The sequence below is a fragment of the Equus caballus genome, chromosome 5 (assembly GCF_041296265.1).
Source record: "Equus caballus isolate H_3958 breed thoroughbred chromosome 5, TB-T2T, whole genome shotgun sequence".
Lineage (NCBI taxonomy): Eukaryota > Metazoa > Chordata > Mammalia > Perissodactyla > Equidae > Equus > Equus caballus.
This window is the reverse complement of record NC_091688.1, coordinates 71,690,112-71,704,641: the sequence shown is the minus strand read 5'-3', so window position 1 is coordinate 71,704,641 and position 14,530 is coordinate 71,690,112. Positions and strand designations below refer to the sequence as shown.

General features: G+C 38.0%; 1 long non-coding RNA gene across 1 annotated transcript in view; it reads right to left on the bottom strand.

The window, feature by feature from the left end:
* Positions 1 to 14,530, bottom strand: part of LOC111773576 (uncharacterized) — a 147,310-nt gene that overhangs the window by 65,323 nt on the left and 67,457 nt on the right. The window contains exon 4 of the long non-coding RNA XR_011438808.1: positions 12,131 to 12,240. This is a non-coding gene — a long non-coding RNA (uncharacterized lncRNA). The remainder of the gene's footprint in view (positions 1 to 12,130; positions 12,241 to 14,530) is intronic.

Sequence of the window (14,530 nt, the reverse complement as noted above, 5' to 3'; positions counted from 1 at the left end):
GTATTTTAATTTATAATCTTCAGCATAATACTCCTATAATCATAGCATTCAGCTACATTTGGAAAAGCAAAAATTGACCACAAATATAAGGCAGAATTTGGTTTTGATTTAATATGATATGAAGGCGACATATACTTCAATATAGGGGATGCCAGGCCTTCTGATAGTTTTTTTGTTTGTTGATTTGTTTTTTTCATTCTTATCTTTTGAAAGATTCTAAACTAAATAATTTCTTTCAATATTATGTTTAGCAAGAAAATACTTTCCAGCACCTTCTCCCAACCCAGTGTCTAAGCAGCTGCCGCTGTGAATCAACACTTCCTGAAATCCTGGAGCTGGCGTGCAGCGAGACATCGGCTCCCACCAGAAACGTACGTGTGAATTTCAGCAAGATGCCCTCTGCCCCAGCTTCCTTTTGATGGAGCAGGGGAAAAAGACTACTTCCCTCCTAGGAACTGGGAAAAGTGTCAATAAAAATCAAAGGAAATCTTTTCAATGGAAGGAAAAGGAACACATCACACTTGTAATCTCTTCTCTGTTGCTAGACCGTAAGCTCCATGAAGACAGAAACCAGGGCTAAATTGGTAGTAATAACGTCTTCATTAGCAAAGTTCTATAACAGACAACAGAAAGCACTCTGGCTGGTAAAAGAACAAAGATATTTATCGGGAGGTAGCAGGAACTTATAAAATTATTAGAAGTCAGCAGATTCTAGGCTTTTAGGAAGCACCTAGACCTCAGAATCATTTTTACTCTGCAGGAAGATACTGACCACAGGACCTCTGTGCCTCTGTGTCTCTGTCTGAGGAATGGCACAGAATATGGAATTTATTGTGGGGATCTGACCTTACTCAATTGTGTGACTGGTTCAACAACTTGTATGTGACTGTTGCTCCTGCACCTGGTGTTGGAGCCTGACCACCCCAGGTCAGCAGGACAGGCAGTTGGCAAGGAAAGATGGATGCGAGGTAGAAGAGAGCAAGGATGACCTGGAACCTATAAGGATGAGCTGGAGCCCACAAGAAAAACAGAAACCCACATTGGTCTCTTATCACTTCTAAGCCTCCAGCTTCAATAATGGTGTGTCCTATAGGAGAAGCTGGCACACTTTTACACACAAACTTAGTCCAGGGATTGGGGAACCTGAAGGAGGGGATCTAGCAGGAGCTAGAGGAGCTGTGAGCTCAGCTTCTGCCCCATGCCAACAAGGTGAAGCAGCAGATGGCAGCAACATGCACGAGCTGCAACCGTGCCTGGTGTCCTACACAAACCTTCTGAGGGTAAAAAGAATATGGCTACTACTTCATTTCCACCATCCAAATCTCATACAAGATCATGTAGCTCATGCTAACCCAGAATCATCCAGAGAAAGGAATTCTGAGAAATGTAGTTCAAGTTTAGCTGAGTTAACGGAGTACAAATCCACTACACCCTGCAGTGAAATGGATGCTTTGTGACTTCAGGTCAAAGTCAAGCCTCAGATAAATGCATCTGATAGGAAAACTCTAAATCATATAATGCCCTAGCTGCAAGGGAGTCTAGGTAATGTAGTTTCTCTAGCTTTACAAAGATGCACACTAGGACATTGAAGGGGAAGCTGAGCCAGCCAACATATAATATCTGCTATAGTAACCAACATTTATTGAATCTTTACTATGTGCTATGTGCTGTGCTTAATATTCTACATTTATTATTATAATTTATAATAAGCAATAAGGCTCATATGACCATGGAGGCTGAGAAGCCCCACAATCTGTGGTCTGCAAGCAGGGGATGCAGGAAAGCCCAGGGCGTAGTTCAAAGACCTGAGAACCAGAGAGCTGACGGTGCAGATTCCAGCCTGAATCTGAAGGCCTGAGAACAAGAGCACCGAGGGCAAGAGAAGATCAAGGTCTCGTATCAACCAATCAGGCAGAGTGGGAATTCAATCTTCCTCCTCCTTTTTGTTCTGTTCAGGCCTCAACAGATTGCATAAAGTCCATCCACATTGGGGAGAGCCACTTGCTTTACTCAGTTCACCAATTCAAATGCTAATCTCTTCTGGAAACACCCTCACAGACACTCCCAGAAATAACATTTAATCAGATGCTGGGCATCCCTGGCCCAGTCAATTTGACACACAAGATTAAACGTTAGGGAGCCTAATTCGATAAGTGCCAATTAGCAAACCCAGATGGGTTTCACATGAACCAGCCCTCCCTTCCCGCTTTTTGTAATTTTTCTTTTCCCTGACTCTGCTGAGCTCCCTCTCACCACCCTCCCTACTCCCTCACTCTCCCTTTAAAATGGCCAATCACCTCTTTACAAATCGAAGTTGAGTTCAGTTCATGCTCGACTCTTTCCCCTATTGCAATCATTACTGATTAAAATCTCTCTTTACCACTTTAACTGGCATCCAGCTTTGTTATCTTTGACAATACTTAAATATCAAAATAAAATGACTTTCAAAACTACCAACTTAAGGGGTAGAATTATCCCACTTTCTAAGGACTCTATGAAAAAATTTATGAAGCAGAAAAAAAGGACAAGGAGAAGAAAAAGAAAAGCCATACCAGTTATTTTAATACTGAATTGATTAACACCACTAAATTTATAATAGAAATTTTGATGCTAATGAATGTGAATTTTTGGGGGGGTCCCTCTGGAATGGAGAATATTAACACTGTCTCAGAAGTAACTGCAGAGGACCACAACAAGCCTTCCTTCCTTCATTTATCCATTCAACAAATTTTATTGAGCACCTCGTATGCAAGAACCAAGTAAGCGGACAGAATAAGCTTGCAGCCAAAAGCAATACAGAAATCAGAACTCAAATTCTTCGTTATTATTATATATTAATTTGTTTATTATTATACCATAATTTGTTCAGGAACACTAGCATCGTGTGTGTCCCTCCCAAGCCTACACTCCTACCCCTTCTCATCAGCATTCTCAGTCCTACAGGTGTGCAACATTCTACACAGACTGTAGAACATGGTTTGAACTGAGGCCCCTACACCCTCCAGGCTGCTAGAGGAATCTTGTGAAAGAACTCCTGAACCCTCTTGAGGCTCTTCACTACTGCAACCAGTCTAGTAACTTTGTTTTACTCCCAGTGAGGGTCAAATGAAATAGTCTACACAGGCAGGCTTTTTAAACACTGTACAATACGATATAAATGCTCAGCCTTGTAAGATATTTCCCCTCCAAGCTACCCTGAGCCAGGCTGGTACACGGCTCAGGACTGAAATGGTCCTCAGCTTTCATTGAGTTCCATGGTACTGTGACCTCCTCTGTTATGCTAGTTCTCCCTACTAGACGCCAAGTGATAGGAAGTTAAGAGACTGGTAAAATTCATTATTATGGCCTACAACTATAAGAAGTAATTTTCTTTTCGCCCAAGGGCTAATTCAGTACAAATAAAAATTTATGTAGGGTGCAAAAAGTTGTTAAAGAAATGAAGAGATTTCCTCAGTCCCCACAGCCAGTCAGTTCAGAGCAGTAGCTAGGATTAGTCCATTTCATTTAAGATAACATTTACTGATGAGTGCTCAAGAAAGAAAACTGAATGGCATGAGCCCTCCATCCTCCACAGTTAGTTTTCTCATGGCTATAAAATCTTCCTTCTTCTTGGCTGGATCACACTCCTAGGAATGACACCATTGCCACCAGTTTCCTAGAGTGACCATCTGCCCAGGACTGTGGGAGCCAGGCAGCTGCACAACTCTCCTGTGGTGTCCTATGCCAGAGGGTCTCACTGGGTCATGCCCTGCCTCTGCCACACAGGATCCTCCACTCCCAAGACTGCACCTCGGCTGCCACTCTGAGTACCAGACTATAAAGTCTAGTTGCCCTTAAGATTCTCTCCCCAATTCCTTCTCTTTGTATTATTAGTTGAAAAGCATTGGTTTGAGGTATAAAACTAGAGGGCCACTTGTTCAAATTGCTGGTGGCTTCTAAGTTGACTAAACTTTTTACATCCAAATACGCACTCTCTTAAAGTAAAATCCAGCCTACAGGTCAACAGTTCTTACCGTACTGATCCTGCCATCATGTTAGTAGGTAATATGACACAGACCACAGGAGAAAGCTTTGCAACATCACTACTTACCTGTCTAATGGGGAAAACTCCCTAGGCAACCTCTATCATTATAATATTTGACTTTGTGTTGCTAAAAGGAGGACCCTTGGCAATCTTTAGTGGCTTGGTGGAATTTGATTTACCTGAAGGATGAAACTAGGTTAAAAAAAAAAGTTTTCAAAAAAGAAGAGAGTGTCAGACAGCCAAATCATTAGAGACCAACAGAAAAATACTAAGAACTAAGGTTTGAGAAAGAGAAGACATTCACAGAAGGAACTCTTGGATATGAAGAAAACAGTGACCACAGAGAAAAGATCAACTCAGCCCTCGAGCTTCAAGAGGAGAGCAAAGCCAAGGGGAATTCTGAGGGGGAAATGTACACGGGATTGAGAAATTTTGTCATAAAAATGACTCAACTGGAACATGTCAGCAGGAGGGAAGGCAGAGAAACTAAACCAAAAGAAACTAAGCTTTTCTCCTCAAAGAAAGCACACAATATTTTGAAGATGCCCATAACTTCATGAGGAAAAGGTTATTATTATTGTCTGCTCTTTCCTATCACAGCAGCCTGGCTGGAAAGCAGAGAGTCAGCTAGAAAAACACAATGCAGTCTTTTGTTCTAGGGGAAGTGGAAAAAAAAAAGAGGTCCAAGGTTGCCTCCTCGTTACCCACACTTGAAGCACATTTTATACCATTGTTGGACTTCGCGGTTCCCTCTGGTTGCCATGGCATCAGAGAGATGAATGCCTTGCTTCCATTTTAAAGCTGAATTCCCTTACAAACAAAATTGTTTCCATTTGAGTATACTCTCACCCTCACACCCCATCAGAACTGCTTTCAAAAGAATGTCTTTTTAAAATACGGATGAAATTCATTGCATTCTTCTGATTATAGAAGGAACATGTTCTTTTTATTTTTAACAAATTAGAAAATGTAGGAAAATAACTTTAAAATGAAATGAAATTGCCCGATGAGCTCTCCACCTACAGATGACCATGGTTCACATTTTGGCATCCTTATTTCAAGTCTTTCCTCTACATTTACATATTTTTTGCATTACAAATTGCAGCCCTATTACATATACTGTTGTATATGCTCCTTTTTCTTCACTTTATATCCTATAGACGCATTCTTCTAAAGTGGGGCTATAAAACCCAGAGATGGTCCTTACAGAGCTTTAGCATTTTTGCCATTTGCATCTTACATATTCCTATCAAAAGGAGAATTTAACAAGACACAGTCTGGCCTTTATGTCCCCATGAATCTAAAAGTTTGAGAGAAGTTAGCAGCAGGGTAGGCTGAGTCAACTGTGTTAGGAACCGATGCAGCGGCCATTTGCTTTCCATTAATTCCTGTATAGATAGCTTCATGTATTGTCCTGGTTTTGTTTGAACAAAAAAAATATCTGAGAAGGTAACTATAAAATGTCATGATTTTTCTTTCGATAATTGCGTGTTCTCTACAAGCACTAGAGATCAAGATTTCCAGGCTAGTCCCATAAACCAGGAAACAGGACTTCAAAGAGTATAAGTACACACGTGAAGACAGTGTGCTATAGTGGAAACTGTATCAGTTTTGCGTCAGACAAAAGTAGTTTCAAGTCTAAGCCCTACGATTTAGTAGATGTATGACCTTGAATATGTCATTAAAATTTCTTAATTCTCAGTTTCCTTATCTCTAAGAATTTGGATTGAAAAACTACCCAGCCACAGGATTGCACTAAGAATGAAGTAAAATGAAATGTAGGGGGAAGATGCCTTACATGATGCCTGACACACAATAGGTGCTCAGCGAATATTGATGCACTTCTTCCAATGGCAACCTGAGCTAAACTTAAAACTCTCCCTAAGAATTACACCGTTTCTGCAGGCAGTGGTATTTACATTGTTCATTATATAAGTGATTAGCAATTCTACGTTGTTTCTCAGTTCTTCATTAACAACCATTCTTGGTAAACCCTGCCTCCATTCTCCTCTTGATAAAAGTTGTGTGATGTAGAAAGTTCTGTAACGAAACTTAAGAGTCAGGAAGAACAGGAATGTTCATATTTCCAACAGGTTCCGTTTTTCTGAATTCCCAGCTCAGTAGAGGAAATGAGTTAATTTGTGTACCATCAAAACCAAGAGAGAAAAAAAGACTTCCCCTGTTCGCTGTTAAGAAATCTCCTTAACTATTTTACCAGAGCTTCTAGAATCAAGATTAAAAAGAAAAGGAAGAAAAATGATGTTTCCACACGTTTCAAATCAATAGAAGGATGTTGAACTTGTGCTGGTAAACACAGTAAGGAAGCAAAAATCTCATTAGAACCTAATTGTTTTATAATTAACCATACTGGAAGCAGTTGCTATCAGCGGTTTGCTCAAAAGATTTTTGAAGATTACAGGATTAAATTAAACCAATTATTTACTAAACCTGAAAATATATAGCAGGCACCAAAAAAGCATTCTTTTTTTAAAATATTGACTGGATTGGTCTATGTCCTAATAAATAGTAAAAATGTGATTTTTTTTTCTTTTGGATATTAAATTTATTTATTTAGCTTGTTTCAATCAATGTAATTAAAAGCAAAACCACTGGTATAAATAAATCAATGTAACATTGAAAACTGGAACAATTCATACCCCTTGTTAACATCCCCTAAATAGGAACTACTGCTACCACTAGGAGATAGATGATAGATCGATAGATTGATAGATTGATAGATCGATAGATAATAGATAGAAAGAAAGAAAGAAAGGAAGGAAGATAGCTAGCTAGCTAGCTAGATAAGTAGACAGATAGATAGATAGATGATAGATAGCAAAATACTACTTTTGAACCATTTACCGAGATAATCTATGAGTTCCCATATGCCAATGTCATTTTACAGATGAAGAAAGCAATATGCAGAAAAGTTTTGTGATTTAGCTAATAACCTAAAGACTTGAAACCCAAAACGAAGTGTTTAAATTTTCTTCCTGGAATAATGATGAGTCATTGAAAGTTTTTAATCATGAAGGTTATATTGTCACTAAGATGTTTTCAGCAGATCATTCAGAAAGTAGTTTGCAGAATAAACGGAAGGAGGGAGAAATCGGTGGCAGGGAGGTAAAATAGAAGACTAATGAAATAATCCAGCAAAGAGGTTATTTTTAAAAAGAGTGATATATGTCAGGTTTGCTTCCACTAAAAGTAGTTTTGCTTATTTTGGTCTCGTTTTTTGGTTTGTTTTGTTTCATGTTTTCCTTACCCAGTTAGAAATACCTTTTCTTTTCTTTTTTTGTTTTTGAGGAAGATTAGCCCTGAGCTAACATCTGCTACCAATCCTCCTATTTTTGCTGAAGAAGACTGGCCCTGAGCTAACATCCATGCCCATCTTCCTCTACTTTATATGTGGGACGCTGCCACAGCATGGCTTGCCAAGCAGTGCCATGTCAGCACCTGGGATCTGAACCAGCGAACCCTCGGCCACCAAAGTGGAACATTCGAACTTAACTGCTGTGCCACCCGACAGGCCAGAGAAATACCTTTTTTACTGTCTCTTTTTCTTAAGAGGAAATCTGGCCACTGTCACCCCTCCCTTCCCCAATGCATTCTTGGAAACTCCTGCATTGTGACATCTCATTCTTGCTTTAGATTCCCGTCTCTGGTTCTGAAACTTCTCTGTAACTATAGAAGCAGATGTCAGGATCAGCTACAGTCATTTCTATTTACTCCTCCAACCTCCCCAGTTGAAGCACATACAAATTTGGGCCCCTCAGAGAAGCTCCCTCCATGTGCAGCCATAGACTGTAAATACTTTCTGAGATTACTTCTCAGCAAAAGAGAGATGTGAAATATCTATTATCCAGCATTCCCAAAAGTAAGTCTCGGCTTTTAACCCTACAAGCTCTTTCAAACTGAGATAGATTTCTTTGCAATGAGAAATTGCAAATCCACAAAAGTATTTCCTTTTAAAATACCCATTCCTGAGGTTTTATCATTGCTTTGCTTTTATTTTTTTGTTTGAGGCGTTTTTCATTTTTTTGATTATTTCTTTGAGGTCATATCGGCTTATAACATTTTTTCAGGCGTACATTATAATATCTCAGCTTCTGTATATACAGCTTCATATTCACCACCAATAGTCGAGTTTTTATCTGCTACCATACATACATGCACCTTCACTCCTTTCGCTTGCCCCCTACCCCCTTGTCCTCTAGTAACCACCAATCTGTTCTCTCATTCCTGAGGGTTTTGAGAGCTAAGGAGGCTGACGAGGCTTGGCAAGTATAGTTTGCGATTTAGGGGCTGCATTTCACGGCCCAGCCTTCTTATGAAGGTAATAAGGTAAACTTATTCTTTTGAGGTGCACTGCTTCCTTATGGAATATATGGAGTTTTTTCCATTTTCACTATGACAATATTTTCCTTCTTTGGGATATTTTTCCTACTTGAAATAAACTGAAGAAATAGGAATCTTAAGAATGAAAGGAAAATATGATGCTGTTTATTTTTATGCGATCAGTAAGTAAACCTTCACTGGTCTAATAAACAGCCAAGAAAATGCCACATATCTGACAAATCTCACTGACTTTTGAAATTGAAAGATATTTGAAAGAATGTATACTGAACTCTTCATTTTGTATATGAAAGGGGGAAGCAGCTCTCCACTTTGTAGAAAAGAATTCCTTGGTGAACAAAGAATAATAGACTAAATAATAACCCCAAATTTCTCTGAGAAAAATCTCAAAAAATAGCTGGCCAGTCATTGAGAGATTAGGTATTATCCAATACGAAAAGTATTCAATACTATTTTTTTTAACTAACATGCTTTCTATGTGCTAGGATCTAGTTAACATGCTATATTTATTAATATAGGAGAAAAAATATTTCTTTAAAACTCTGGCACTGTCTCCAAGTGCTTATCCAATTGTTTGGAACTTCCCTATTGTCTTTATCTACCACTAAACTGAAAAGTCTGGGAGTACAGGGACTCCTCTGACTTGTCATCATTATTATATCAGTGACTAGAGATTGTAATTTTCAGTAGCTATTTCTTGAATAAATTGATTAAACAACTAGTCAGTTAAGATTATAGCATCAGGGCTGTTTTTTAATAGACTTTTTATTTTTTAATAATTTTCGGTTCACTGAAAAGTCACAAAGATAGTACAGAGAGTTCTGGTATATCCCTTGTTCAGTTTCAGTTTCCCTTAACGTTATCATCTTATCGCGAAACTAAGAAGCCAACATCTGTACACTACTCTGAAGTAAACTCCAGACTTTTTTCAGATTTCAATTAATTTTCCCATTGGTGTTCTTTTTCTGTTCCAGAACCCAATCCAGGGTACTATATTTTATGGAGTGGTCATGTCACCCGAGTGTCCTCTGATCTGTGACAGTTTCTCAGTCTTTCCTTGTTTTTCATGACCTTAAGAGTTTTAAGGAGTCCTGGTTGTGTATTTTGTAGAGTGTCCCTAGAATTGGTTTTGTCCAATGCTTTTCTCATGATTAGACCAGGGTTATGGGTTTCGGAAAGAATGCTACAAGGGTGAAATTCTCTTCTCAATACATCATATCAAGGGTACGTGATATGCACATGACAACATTGGTGATATTCACTTTGGTCACATGGCTAAGGTAGTGTTTGACTGGTTTCTCCACAATAGTTATTATTTTTCCCACTTCCTACTCTATCCTTTGTAAGTGACTTACTAAATCCAACCACATTCAAAAAGCGGAGATGGAAGTATCTACATAAATTACTCGGAGTTCTTCTGTTAGGAAGATTTGTTTCTTCTCTCCCATTTACTTTTTTTTATTTGATAGTTTATGTACATCAATATGAATGTATACATATTTATATTATATTTCATATTATAATGCTATATAATGCTATTTATTTTGCTGTTCAAATTATTCTAGTTTGGATTCCTTCAGTTTAGTTCCTGTCCCTTTGACATGCTCCATCCTTTAATCTTTGAAGCACATCCTTACTCTTTGGTACTATACGATGCTCCAGGTTCATTGTGTATTTTCCCTGCCCAGCCCTAGAGTCAATCATTTCTCCAAGAATCTCTAGTTGCTTTTATAGCAAAATGATATTTCAAAAACCAAGATCTGTGTGCTTGTCTCTCCTGGGATGTCATTTTTTCTAGACTCTCAGTGGATAGAGCTAGGTAATATATGGATATAAACCTATGTATACACATATATCTAGAATTTTTTCTGTATGAATCAATCTGTGTATATATTAAGCCATGTGTGAGTTCACAGTGATGTCTTCAACCCAGATCCAGTATCGCAGTGTTCAGTCTAGCCTTCCCTTTCTGTAAGCTCCCACTCCAACAGTGACAAACATGGCACCCACCATCCACCACCTATTTACTTATTGTTCAATCCCAGTGTAAATGTAGAGCAGTTTCATAATTGTTAACTCATATTTCCATGAGAAAAAAATGTATCAACTAGAGTACAGTGTTTATATACACATTTTTTGTCTTCACCCTTACAATTTCCAGTCAAAACACCATTTTCCATCTTAGATCAGCAATTTTTCCCTCAATATCCTTTATGCAGTTATGGTGTACATTTGTACTATAGTTAGAAACATTGACCAAAGTTGGCGTTCCATCTTGGGATCTCTAACAATCCTGGTTGACTTTTTTATAGTTTGTATATATTAAAGTTCACTATATGTGACAAATGCATTGTGATAAATGCGTACACAGAGTTAGGCATCGACCATTCCAGTGCCATACAGAACAGTTCTATCACCCTAAATTTTTCCTCGGCGTCCTCTTTGTAGTCAGTCACTCCACCCGCCCACCAACCCTTGGCAATCTCTGATCTGTCTTCTCTCTTCTGTCTCTGTAGTTTCCCTTTTCCAGAATGTCATATGAATGGAATGATATAATATGTAACCTTTAGGACCTGGTTTCTTTCACCTAGTAGAATGCATTTAAGATTCATCACACTGTTGGGTGAACCAATTGCTAATTCCTTTTTATTGCTGAAGAGTGTACCATTGAACAGATGTACCAAGTTTATCAGTTTTCCTGCTCAAAGACATCTTGGTCGCTTCTAGTTTTTAGTGATTATGAATAAAGTTTCTATAAACATTCACATGCAGGTTTGTGTTTGAATGTGTTTCAATTCAGTTGGGAAATACCTAGGAGTGTGATTGCTGGCTCATATTGTAAATCTATGCTTAACTTTATGAGAACCTGCCAAACTGTCTTTCAGGGACCTTTTAAAATATTAAAATACAGACTGCAGAATGAAAATCATTTTTAAACCAGTTCAGCTATAAAATTAGATTGTAGTATTAATAGGTTATTATCATAATTTTTAAAATCATTCCAGTTAAGAGCTCCTCTAAAAATGTCTACAACTACTGGTGACTGGATGGCTTCGGGCCAATTATGTGCAGCTAACATTATCTGTGAATAGTGCTCCATTACTTACATACAAAAATTACCAGGTTTAAGCAGTCTTTGTCTTGGGGGTATTTGTAGCTAATGTAGCTAATTCATAAAGACAAACTAATTTCAGATGAAGGGTGTGGTAATTCTCTACAAAGCACATTAAAAATTCTGCAAATATTGATAAGCAACTTGTTTGTCCAACTTTAAAGCATCATGCCTCTCAAATGTAAGGGCACTAGACTATTAATTTTAAGAAAAATTTAATGATGTTCTCTCAGAATTCTTAGTGAAGCCTTTCTTTTGTGTATCATATATCTTACATGGTACTTTTTTTATCGATCTCCTGATTTAGGTAAATTATTCCCCAAATATTTGGAAGTTATTCTTATATCATTCTCAATGTCTTTCAAGTTCAACCATACAATTTCCTAAGTATTTTTCTAAATCTGCTTGCTGAAATGTAAGCTAAATTGTCAGTTCTGTGAAAGGCAAGACTGTTTCTTTCATTCCTCTCCTTTTCCCTACGTCTCCAGAAAGTCAGAAGAAAATTAAGTAGGCATTTTCAATTACTCAGCTGTGTAATTTACATGCAGCCTACCTTTTGTCCTCTGCCTCAAAGAGAAAAGATGGACAAAATAGTAGATAATCAATACAAATAAAATGTATTTTTATGTTCCTGTTACCTCCTCTGTCCATGAAGTCATAGGCAGTTTCGGAACAGCTGAGCTAATTATGGACTCCACTTCTCCTTCATTTATGAAAATGCATTTCTCCCACTCTTGTCTTTGTCCCCCTGAAAAGGACAAAACGGTAGACGTAATCATTCTAGAGCGTATCTGTGCCTGTAAATATCACGTAGACTAAAATTTTTTAAAATGTAATGTGAACTTTACTCTTTCCTCCACAGCCCAGTTAATGGTGATAACCTATCGATCTTTATAGCAAGCTCTCTTCAGTGCAGATCAATATAAAGAACTGGGTTCAGGATCCAGGACCAACTTCACAGGTCTGCAACCCCTGTGCAGTCACACGGAGCTCCATACTTACAAAGGCCTCACGTTTGGTTTAATGCTCTGCTGTCTCTGTCTTGAAATCCTTAATTACTTTTGAACAAGGGGCCTCTCGTTTTCATTTTACACTGAACCTTGAATATTACTCAACCAATCTTGTCAAGATCACATTTTAAGCACTAATCAAGAAACTGCAAATGGCACTCTAGAACTGTGCTTACTTTTTCCTTCTAACAGAATTTATTTTTAGAGCCATTGCCTCCTGAACCAGCCAGCTTGGTTCTGCAAAGACTACAGTTCTATAAGTTCTTCTCTTTTTATCTGTCAGGGATGAGGGTGGGGGAAAAGTGGGAAGGGGTATTATAGTCAAAAAGCTTCTTTGCAGTTTTCATGGACCTTTCCAATGGTCCAGATTAATGAAGGGGCTTCTGATTTAAGGGGCTCACCTAGTAATCCCACCGTGTTCCCATACCTGGAATCAGAGGGAGCAAGGTGTGATGAATGAGATTTACCATTAGCAAATCTGGGTGTGAATTCCATTTTCACCACTCACCAGGGTTTTGATCTTGGGCAAATTATTTAAACACTGAGGCTCAGTATTTTTTTTTTTAGTTTAAATAACAGAAATAATGGAACCTCTCTGCAAATTTTTGTAACATTAGAAAAAATATTGGAACATAGGATATGCTCAATATTATTGTGAACTATTTCCTCTGTGAAAATACACACCCTTGGGTGATTAAGACTTTAAAGACTCTTTAAGTCTTCTTCCCTGGACTGTTCTCGCTTCAGAAGGGCTCTTTGCTACATTGTCATGTTGCCATCAAAAGTTCATCACATGTGTTTATATCTTAGCTGAGACACACAAAGGGATTGAGAATAGGTTCCAGCACATAGGTTCCTTCCACTGGCAGACCCGTATTAAATTGTTTGGAGATGAATAAAAGGAGATGGGGGAAATGCATCAAAAGCAACTTTCAGTCACAATTTTTAAAGAACTGGCCTACCTGCCTCACCAAAGCCCTGCAAATCTGCTCCTCTCCCTCTCTGACTGATGGCTCTGCAGTTTTCCTCCTGCTCACTATTTAAAACAGTGAGAAGAGAGCTTTTTAATATGTTTTAATTATAAATTTTTATTCTCCTTGGGAAAAAATTATTTATTTGTTAATTCATCATCATTCCTGCAAACACTAAATTCTACGGTTTACTCTATTTAAAAAAATCTAAATTTTCAATGTCTTTGTACCGAAGAAACCAGGTTAAAATTTATTTCGTGCTATTATCATCACCAAATGATGTAACTAAATTCCAAAAGGATGCCTTCACGGAAGACGTTCCATGTCAAATTTGTTCAGAGCTATTTATAATTGTTTCAGTTGATGAAGATCATAAGTAAACAATCTAGATGTTTTATCAAATTCCACCATCAAAACTTACCCAGCCACACTCACTTATTCATTGAAACTTTGACTCAATGGCTTTCTTTGTGTGCGCCTAATTGTTGACATTGGCCCTTTAGAGGAAATGTGCCAAGGTGCACAGCCTTAGAGCCAGCCCTCTCAACCTTCCTCAAAAAGTTCAACTCACTTAAAACCACTTAGAAATTAGTTTGTCCTGTAAGACTCTGGTCAAAGTTCTGATGCTGCAATGGGTTATTTTGATCTATTTTGCAAATTTGTTCATTTCTAATATGGTTCTGTATTATTTCCCAGAATAAAGACATCAATCCTATTACTTAACGAACCTGTTTTCCCATTAAAATTATCATTGAATTTTAGACTTACTATCTTTGGAATCTTCTCAGCTATCTCCTTTATTTTCCAGTCCTGAAAACTGAGACCAGATAATTTAAGCGACTTGCTCGAATCTTGCAGCATGTTAATTGCAGACCTGGAGCTAGAATTTGTCTCCTGACTCCTGGTCTAGTCTTTTCATTAAGAAGTGAAGCCACTCTAAAGCTTATTACACCTGTCTGTGTCCTTTGCTGAAAACTGTCTCTTGCTCACTTGCAGCAGAATCTGCTCAATATGTCAGAGAAGCAAGAGACTCAAATACGGATGAGAATCTAAGATA